Genomic DNA, 11,151 nt, shown 5'->3' with positions numbered 1-11,151 from the left:
AAAGGAAAAAAATGATTTAGAATTCTAAAACTCTCAATGATAGCCTCATCAAGCCCGTTGAGCATCAGCTTTTAAAGTATGGAACCTGGTTAGGTTACATCTTTATATTTTCTCTTCTCTTGTATTTATTTTTAAACTGTAGAGCTCTTATTTAATGATGATTGGACGTGATGATATGCTTTGCTAGCCAAATTGAGGGCTTTTCTTTTAGTAAAGTTTTATTAAAATTACTAGATGCTAGGTACTTCTCTGAATGTTTCCCAGGTGGTGCAGTGGTAAAAAATTTACCTGCCAATGCAAGAGATACAAAAGACATAGGTTCAATGCTTGGTCCAGGAATATGCTGTGGATTAGGAAATGGCAACCCTCTCCAATATTCTTGCCTGGAAAATTCCATGGACAGAGGAGCCTGGTGGACTACAGTCCGTGATGGGGTCACAAAGAATTGGACATGACTGAGCACACACACACGAAAGGTACTTCTCTCAGTGCTGTATAACTATGTAAAATCTTCAGTATCAGACAATGGTAGGCTTTGTTGATTCATCTAGGAAATTCAATCTTTGAACTTTTGAAGTATGCTGAATCCTTAGAAATCCTGAAATTTCATTTGTGTCTGTAGTTGTTTGAAGTCTGTTCTGGTGCAGTGTGCATGTTGCATGATGCCTTGCATTCATTCAGCCCATGAAAACATTGAAAAATTGCCAGGTGATTTTCACCTTCATACAGACAGTCACTGTTCCAGAGATGTTAAATTCAGTAAAACTGTGTATATGTGTATGTGTGTCTGTGTGTGACAGGGAGTCAGAGAGAGATGAGAGAGTTGCTTTAAACTTTATTGATAATGATTCTCTTTCATAAAAATTAAAGCAGCACAGTTGTATTTTATGCGAAATACTATAGACTGATAGCAGTGATGTGCTGCCGCTGGTTTGTACCAGCTGGTAGGAGATGATTGTGAAATTTTCAGGAATTCTGTGAGCTGATGGTTAAGCATAGCTGTTTTTAAAAATCAATTATACATTTAAAAATTGTATTGAAGTATAGTTGAGGTAGAATGTGTCAATTTCTGCTGTTCAGCAAGTTGACTCACTTATACATATATACATATATATTCTTTTAATTTTTTTATTATTGTTTATTATAGGATTTGAATATAGTTTCCTGTACTATACAGTAGGACCTTATTGTTCTAACTGATACATTTAGAATTAAATCAATTATATTAAAAACAAAAGTAATCAATGTTAACAATCTATCACCTCCTAATTATTTTACTCTATTTTATTATTCTCAATGCTCTTAAGTTCATTTACCTGTAATGTTGCATCTTACAGAGGAAAAACTATAAAATTATATTCTACTGTGCATATTTTCTGAACTGTGCTCAGATTAATAGCTTAACATTAGCTGTGGGAATTTTATACTTCAAAAATAGGCAAAAACTACAAATCAGATCTACCCCTCCAGCTGCATGGCAGGTTTTTTCCCCTATAATTTTACTTACTTTTAGCTGTGCTGGGTCTCTGTTGCTGTGCAGGCTTTTCTCTAGGTGTGGCTAGTGGCAGTTACTCTCTAGGTGTGGTGCATGGGGTCCTCACTGCAGTGACCTCTTTTGTTGTGGAGCAAGGCGTCTAGGGTGCACAGCCTTCAGTGGTTGGGCCATGTGGGTTTAGTATTTGTGGCTCTCGGGCTCTAGGGCGCAAGCTCAGTAGTTGTGGCCCATCAGTTTAGTGCCTCCGCAGTATATGGAATCTTCCTGGCCCAGGGATCGAACCTGTGTCCCCTGCATTGCCTGGCAAATTCTTTACCACTGAGCCACCAGGGAATCCTGAGGCTGTTGTTAAACATTTTCGCCAGCACATAGATGACTCCCAAGCAAGGCTCAACATTCCTTTCTTTCTGTTTCAAAGGGTAGAATCACAACCTCATTAATATTCATTACCTCTTAGTGGAAATTTGTCATTTCTCACCTTGTAGGACTTGAATGAAGCAGATGGCAAATCTGAGAAATAATTAATTCCTGTTCTCGCAGTTGTATTTCGAGTTCAGGAGAATGAATGTGGGACATAGATGAAACTACTCTTTTCCAAGTCAGGCCATAGATATGTGGAATTTACCTGGTCTCCAGTCAAGGGTGTGGAGAAAGCAAACAAAATCTAGAAAGAAAATGGGCATGAAAAGCTTATTTGTTGTCCTGTCAGTTGTGAAGCTCCTTGTAAAGACGTGGATTAAATGAATATTCATACCAGATAAATACTCATTCAATGATTGCCCCTGGGGCTTTGTCACTGTGAATACAAGAAGTCAGTAAGTGTGCATTTGAGGGCAATTATGTATTTCTAACAATTAATTGAATATACAGTACTGGGTGTCTACACTGCAGTAGATGAAAACGAAATGGTGAGTATATCATACATATTGTAACACATTTTTAGATATATTACAGCTGAGAGTCATAAATTGTTCTTCATTTGACATATCCTAAAAGAATTCACCTGCCAATGCAGGAGACATAGGAGATGTGGGTTTGATCCCTGGGTTGGGAAGATCCCCTGGAGGAGGAAATGGCAGCCCACTCCAGTATTCTTGCCTGAAGAATCCCTTGGACAGAGGAGCCTGGCAGGCTATAGTCCATAGGGTCACAAAGAGTTGGACATGTCTGAGGTGACTTAGCACACACATGAAAACTCTTTGCAATTATTACTTCACACTTAAGGAATCCAGATGGTTTTCTTATTGAGGAAACCAAGAAGAGAAGGCTAAGTGAACTTACAATCTTGACAGGAAACCTTAAGTGAAATATGAAAAAGGAATAAAATGACATTTTAGAAGAAAAGCAGTTTTGTGATATTATAATTGGCTGAGAAAAATATTTTAAAGTTTGTATTTCGTTCTGCATAGAAAGACAGTCTGTAAAACTTCTATGTCTGTTTATTCTACAGATCAGCGGTTAACCAAGTTTTTCTGTAAAAGGAAGAATAGTAAATATGTTAGAATTTGTAGAGTCTAGAGTTTCTGTTATAGTGGTTCAGCTTTGCTGCTGTGGTAGTACTGGGACAGCTAGAGACAAGGTGTAAATGAATGGGAGTGGTCTTTCCTGTAACTCTTTTCTAAAATATCATTTTATTTATTTTTGGCTACACTAGGTCTTTATTGCTTTTTTCTCTAGTTGCAGTGAGCGGGGGCTGCTTTTTAGTTGTGGTACATGGGCTTCTCACTGCAGTGACCTCTTTTGTTGTGGAGCAGGGGATCTAGGGTGCCTGGGCTTCAGTAGTTGGGCCATGTGAGTTCAGTATTTGTGGCTCCCAGGCTCTAGAGCACAGGCTCAGTGGTTGTGGCACACAGGTTTAGTTGCTCCATGGCCTGTGGGATCATCCTGGACTGTGGATTGAACCTGTGTCCCTTGCATTGACAGGTGGATTCTTTATCACTGAGCCCATAAACTCTTATGGTGGCAAGATTTGGTCTGTGGGGCTGTAGTTTGTTAGGCTTTGATCTATAGCAATAGGGATTTGGCAATCACTCTAATCAGCTGATAGTCCTCTAGGACCTGAATTGTTTGATCAGAAGTTCTATTCTGGTCACAGTGACTGGGGAACTCCCAAATGTCCCTGCATTTGTGTTATGAAGACTGATGTGGCAGGGAAATAAGATTGTATTCTCACTATCAGGCACAGACTGAAACTTTTATCTAGATGTCTTTCGCTGCAAAATATGTCCCCAACTATCTTCAGGCACTCTGCGAGAATACTGTGTACTGTCTGGATAATCCCAGCCTTTGAAGGTGCTTTTCACATTTATAGCCACAGTGTCAAACTTGCTAGCCATAAGACAACCATGAAATCTCATGCATAGGAAAGATGACTGCACTGATTTAAGGACCTTTGTTTTTAAACATGAGATTCTAAGAGTAAGTGAGATAAAAGTTTGGAAACTGAAACCAACATAATAAAACAATACAGGAATAGAACGTACTTGGCGTTAAAAATAAGCAAATGTAATTTAGCTGCTGGTACCTGAACTGTAACGATGTGAACCAATTAAAACAGCATACTTATTGAGTGTTGTGGCTAATGTTATGTGTCACCTTGACTGGACCTGGCGATGCCCTAACATTTGGTCCATTATTCTGGGTGTTTCTGTAAAAGGTGTCTTGGGATGAGAGTAACTTTTCAGTTGATAAACTCGGTAGAGCTGATTGCCCTCCATAATGCGGGTGTGTATGTTACTGTGTGGGTTAGTTGCTTGGTTGTGTCCTACTCTTTGCGACCCCACGGGGTGTAACCCAGCAGGCTCCTCTGGCCATGGGATTTTCCCAGCAAGAATACTGGAGTCGGTAGCCTTTTCCTTCTCCAGGCGATCTTCCTGACCCAGGGATTAGACATGGGTCTCCTGCATTGCAGGCAGACTGTTTACCATCAGCCACCAGGGAAGTCCAATAATGTGGGTGGGCCTCATCAAATCAGTTGAAGATTTGAGTAGAACAAAAGGTTGATTAACCTCCCCTGAGTAAGGAAGAATTGTTCTCACCTGCTGGCTTTCAAACTGGGACACTGACTGTTTCTCTGACTTTGGGTTTAACTGAAATGTTGCATCTTCCTGGGTTTCCAGCCTAATGGCCTTCAGACTACAACTACACCTTTGGTTCTCCTGCTTCTCAGGCCTTTTGACTCAGGCTGAAACTAAACCATCAGCTTTCTTGGCTCTCCCAACAATTTGCTGGGATTCACCCTGCCGATCTTGCAACTTGTCAGTTTCTGTAATTGTGTGAAGTAATTCCTTATAATAAACCTCTTCCCATGTATATTCTATTTCTCTGAAGACCCTGACTAAGGTGAACAGTTTCCTCATCAAGATGTTTTTCAAGAAGATAGCCACATTGCACGTATCAATCCAAAATTACTGTGTCATGCACTCTACCCAACTATAGCCAATTCCATTCTTTGCAAGACTCACCTTAATATCTCCCAGCCCAGGTCATACCACTCTAACTGCTAGAAACATGGTCCTCTAACTGTCCCCTTATGGACACTATGGTAAGTCCATCATGGTGATATTCTTTTATTTTGTAGATCTAATAATCATAGCATTGCTCAAAGCTGGTTTTATTGAAGGCCCTGATAAGTTGACAGTTGCAGCTGACTGAACATGAATTTGAATTAGTTACACTTTCATCATTTAACAACTATTTATCATAAGGCAGGACTTCTGCTCAGTGGCTGGGAGAGTTCTGGTCAATAGGAGAAATTCAGGCCTCATGTTCATTTCATAACAATTTAGATCCTGTGACATTCCCTCCATTATAAAGATTTCAGTGGCATAAACCCAAATCTGTATCTCACCCAGCCCTAACTTTCTTTCCACTGGTAGTTGACAATTTTTCTTGAACATTTTTCTATAGGAACTTGTCAGTAAACAGGCTGTGCTCACATATAATAGCACCTGCTTGTCACATGTCAAGAATGTACTAAAATCATTTCTGAGTTCAGTTCTGTTAGACTGGTCTTCCTAATCCATTCTTGAGATTCCTCTACCCCGCCACCATCCCCCCGCCTGTCTTACCAAACACTTAAGAAAGGCAGTGGGGATTCACTTCACTCACACACAGACCTGGTGACTTATGATTCTGCAGAGAGTCCCTGGCTTTTGCTTGGGCCATAAGTAAGATATAAACTGGGCTCCCCAGGTGGCTCAGTGGTAAAAAAAATCCACCTGTTAATGCAGGAGATGCAAGAGACATGGATTCGATCCCAGGGTCAGGAAGATCCCCTGGAGAAGAGAATGGCTACCAACTCCAGTATTCTTGCCTGGAGAATCCCACAGACAGAGGAGCCTTGCGGGCTACAGTACATAGGGTCACAAAGAGTCGCGCATGACTGAGCGGCTGAATATACACACGTATAAGATATAAACTACAAACCTTAGATTTAGCCAAATGCCACTTTGGCTGCAATATGTCACCATTCACTGGTACTTAATTTATGTGAATATACTTAAGATGATAAAAATATCCCATTAAACCAATGGCATAGTTTTGTTGCTGTTAGAATAAAGCAAAAAATAAAATCAATCCTTTCTTAAAAATAAGAATCTGATTTCATAGAGTAACATAGAAAATAAAGCTGACATTTATAATAATCAGAGTAGCTGTTTCCAGGCAAATACCTTCCCTACTTTGTTCACCAAAAGATCCTTATGGAAAGCAACAGGTTCTGGGGTGGAGGAAGCAACTCCTTTGCATACCTGCTGCATTTATTTAAGAAACTGAAGTTATTAAAATACATGGAGTTGTGTTGGAAGTGAGACACTCATTGCTGAGAGATGGCTTTTAAAGCATCTACTCATTTTACACATGTGCCTCCAAACCCACAAGTACAGGATTGTTTGTGTACAGATAATTGTGCCTGTATTAGGCCCTTCCTCAAGACAGGTGGCCAACTACACACCTAGCCAATTACTCAAGGTAGCAGTTATTTCAATATACATTTTGTTTTTTTTTTTCCTGGGAAGCTCTCTTTTTGGAACATAGTTTTGGGGAAACCTCTTGAGGGATGATCAGTACTTTTTTTTTTTTCCCCACCTCCCACCCCGTCCCACCCCTCTAGGCTGTCACAGAGAACCAGGTTGAGCTCCCTTGCTTATAAGGCAAATTCCCGCTGGCTGTCCAGTCTTACATATGGCAACGTGAATGCTTCAGTTCTGTTCTCTCAGGTCGTCTCATCCTCTGCTTCCCCCACTGTATCCATGAGTCTGTTCTCTATGTCTGTGTCTTCACTGTCGCCCTACAAATAGGCTCATCAGTACCATTTTTCTAGATCCATACGTATGCATTAAAGACCAGTTCTTTTCAGCTGATGTTTGATTTTGCCTATGAAACAGTCGTGCATGGCAGCCTGGCACCCCTGTGCTGAAAGCCAGTGGAGGGGATCCTCTTTACAGTCTTCAGGGCTCAAACATTACCAAGTATATCTGGCTTCATTCTCTCCTAAAATGAGTGTGATTAATTAGAACAGCAAAAACGTTACATTTTATTACAAGCCTGTGTTAATGCAGTTGCTTTTGTTTGCTATTATTCCTTAATAAGATACAATAAAATCACCATAATGCATGTAAACAGCTAACCTCTCTGGGATAAAGCTGGATTAATGACATATTTTGTGTTTATAGAAACAAATACCATTTAGCAGCCATGCCTCTCCAGAGATTTTTCTTAACCAGGAACCAGGTACTTATTTTAGAACTGAAAGGAAAACATAGTTAATAATATTGAAAGGTTATTAGTGCAAAAGGATACTTATCATCCTCATGCAATGGAGAAAAACAGGTTCATTTAAAAGAATCATAAAGAAAACCTACATATTTATATGAAACCTGGGTCCATTGGCTTTCTCTCTCTTAAGGTTTGGAGTTACTTTTAATTATGAAATCCCTTGTTGACTAGGATCCAACAAAGGAGGAGACAAAGTAGTCATTTCTAAATTGAAAAGCTGAAGTGTTTGCTCACCACATTCTGAACAGCAAGTTAGGAAACATTCAGGTGGTGAGATGGCATTTTCAGCTTAATTAACTTTGACTTAAGAGTCATAGATGAACAGATTTCCCCCTTAATAGGAGACGTCTCCCTCATGCATATTCATCTGATTGGATTAAGTAGTATCCTTTAAGATGGACAAAATCATATCTTCCTCTGTGGTTTTTGCTCACAATCTTCTCATTTTTAAATGATAATGACTTCTTTTAACTGAAAGCAGATTTTGAAATTCAGGAGTAATATTTGGCCCAGGGCATTAGTTTCCTATCGCTGTTCTAACAGACTACCACAGATTTATCTTGTGTTTCTGAAAGGGGGAAGTGGAACTTGGAAATCACTGGGCTATAATCAGGTGTCAGAGGCTTGCATTCCTTCTAGAGACTCTAGGGGAGAGTGTATTCCTTTCTTTCTTTAATGTCTTAAGGCTGCCCACATTCCTCGGCTTGTGGGCCTTGCCTCCATCTTCAGTGCTAGCAATTCCATCTTTCGGATTTCTGCTTTATTCTCATATTTTCTTCCCTGATTCTGGCAGTCCTACCCAGTTTTTTTTGGATCCTGATGATTACCTTGGATCCAGCTGGATAATTCAGTTAATCTTCCCTTCTTAAGACCTTTACCTTGATAAACCGTTGTGTCTCATGTGCGGTAACATATTCATACATCTCTGGGATTAGGACATGGACATCTTAGCAACTGCATATGGGCTGTAGCCCACCAGGCTTCTCTGTCCATGGGATTTATCCCAGGCAAGAACACTGGAGGAGGTTGCCCTTTCCTTCTCCAGGGGATCTTGACTCAGGGATCGAACCTGCATCTCCTGCACTGTATACAGATTCTTTACCACTGAGCCACCTGGGAAGCCACGCATGGATATCTGTGGGAAGCTACTGTTCTGATTACTATACTCAGTCATTGATTTATTTACTTCGTTGCTCCCTTTATTTACACTATTATTTTCTTTTTTAAAAGTGCTTTTGTCAGAATGTGACATTTCTCTTATGTAGGTTTTTAGTTGTTTTCTGGTTAATGTATCATTTCCAGTGGATCAACAGTCTTATGATTCAGTCAGTTATCTGCCTGTCAATTTTCATTATTCATTTGTCAAACTATTTATTTACTGTGTTTTTGGTGCAAGAAGCTGGTAAAAGAAAATGAATCAGTGATGACTCACATCAGATTCTTTAGATGCAGACTGGTCCTGCTTTCTTCCTTATAGATTATTGAAAATTAGTTCTAAGATACAAAATATAGGTTGACTAGGTACTAGTCAATATAGGTTTCTCCTCCTCAGGTACTTTGATTTGTGGGGTTACTGGTTAATGTGATAAAGGAGAGATAACTAGATGTTAAAACTTAATTTTTTTAAAAAGTAACAGTTTATTACAAACTTAAGCCTTATTTAACATCTACAGTATATTACTTTTTTACCACCATCATTCATTCAAAATTCATTTTTAAAAACTGAGTTTATCATGGCCATGTCAAAAAAGATAATCCAGTAGGAGGTAAATGAGACTTTCTAACACCAGAGACTCCCAATGAAATAGGAACAAAAGTAGCAGTGCTGCATGGAAAGAGGGAGGGGGTCTGTCCTGTGTTTAGCCAAACACAAGATCGTTATTTTAACATCTCACAAGCTCTAGTTTTATGTTTAACTCTCATAGAGATAATTTTTAATATGCTTTGATATGTTGTACAATGCAGTAATGTTTCCTGAAGGGCTTAATGCATTTTGCAGTGTTCTATGTGTTGAATTTAATAAGGAGGAATTTGTGAGAAATTTTGAATCTTAAAGGGGATTGTTCAGAGGTTATGTAGGAATTCTTTGAGTTAAAATCAAATATAAACTGATTGAAGCCCCTTCTCTGATAAAACTGTGAAGTCTGTCTCTTTCTTTCAAGTTTATAGCTTTGCCTTCCAGTTACTCCACTAAAAGCTTCCAGTTCAATGGATGAACTTCTTTTACTTCACTAAGAAAAGGTCAAATCCTGTTTCCCCCTCCAATCACCTCGCACCACTCACAAGCTCTGTGAAGCAGAGTGAGTTATTGAAAATCTTATTTTACCTTGAGATGCTGCTGTTAGAGCTTTCAAGGCTTCTAATCAGAGCTGGCACTTTCCTGTCCCTGCTGATTCTTTGACTGCTGAAATCATTCCCTTTATCCTTCGTATTTCAAGCAGCCTCAGGAAGACCTTGCCTCTGACTCTTCCTGTATATTTACATGTTACTATCTGGGCATGCGTTTCAATGGACTGACTTGTGAATTGTTGCTATTTGATGAAATTGTAAAAATGTGAAAAAACTCACTAGAAATTAGCATAAGGAAATGTAGTGAAAGATACAAAAAATGCACTTTGGATGATGTTTTAAAGTAGTGTCTGCATGAAAGATTATTCAGACATTTAATGTGAATTTGTTTTCTAATTTATAAAATGCTTCATGTATGAAAAGTATTATTAGCTAATATATATACAACATTGTGTTGTATGTAAATAGATGCAGTGATTGTAAATTGTTTGCATTTTAATATAGCTTCCTTTAGAGTTTAGACTAGCAGGAATGTGAAATGGTGTTGGATGACATGGTGTTCATGACTCAAATTTTGATTTAAAGTTTTCTTTTTTTGTAATGTAGGCAATTGTGACATTGATGCTAATTTAGGAGTTTACTGTGTTTAACTTAAGCTATGTATTTCCAGAAAGTCCCTGCTATTCAAAATAATTGACAGTTAAGTATGTTTTAATCAACTGGTAGTAATGCTTTAACTTCAGTCATGATCATTGAACAGCCTCATGTTTGCTGTCAGGAGATAATCATATTTTTCAGCATTAAAAACTCACAATTCTTTATAAATTAGGTAAAGATTATCATTAAGGATTTAACAGGTGGTACACATAGAGGAAGATTTAAATCAATCAGTTCAGTTCAGTCGCTTAGTCCGACTCTTTGTGACCACATGAACTGCAGCACGCCAGGCATCCCTGTCCATCACCAGCTCCCAGAGTTTACCCAAACTCATGTCCATCAAGTCGGTGATGCCATGCAGCCATCTCATCCTCTGTCATCCCCTTCTCCTCCTGCCTTCAATCTTTCCCATCATCAGGGTCTTTTCAAATGAGTCAGTTCTTTGCATCAGGTGGCCGAAGTATTAGAGTTTCAGCTTCAGCATCAGTCCTTCCAATGAACACCCAGGACTAATCTCCTTTAGGATGGACTGGTTGGATCTCCTTGCAGTCCAAGGGACTCTCAAGATTTTTTCTCCAACGCCACAGTTCAAAAGCATTAATTTGTTGGTGCTCAGCTTTCTTTATAGTCAACTGTCACATCCATACATGACCACTGGAAAACCATAGCCTTGACTAGACAGACCTTTATTGACAAAGTAATGTCTTTGCTTTTTAGCAAAATTCAACCTTAAAAATCTACAGTTATTCTTCATCTAAACCCATTCATTTCTCCAGACTTTATCAGAAAGATCTTTCTATAATGCGCTCTAAACACTTAATCATGGAACTGTGGATTTTCTGGGAGATGGAGTAACTCTGTTGTGTTAGCTGGGATTAAGTTTCTGCCATGTCAATACAGTACAGGCTGAGCCTCTAATTCTGCAGTCCTAC

This window comes from Ovis aries, chromosome 12 (genome assembly GCF_016772045.2).
Source record: "Ovis aries strain OAR_USU_Benz2616 breed Rambouillet chromosome 12, ARS-UI_Ramb_v3.0, whole genome shotgun sequence".
NCBI classification, from domain to species: Eukaryota; Metazoa; Chordata; class Mammalia; order Artiodactyla; family Bovidae; genus Ovis; species Ovis aries.
The sequence above is the reverse complement of the archived record's forward strand: the minus strand, read 5'-3'. Positions refer to the sequence as shown.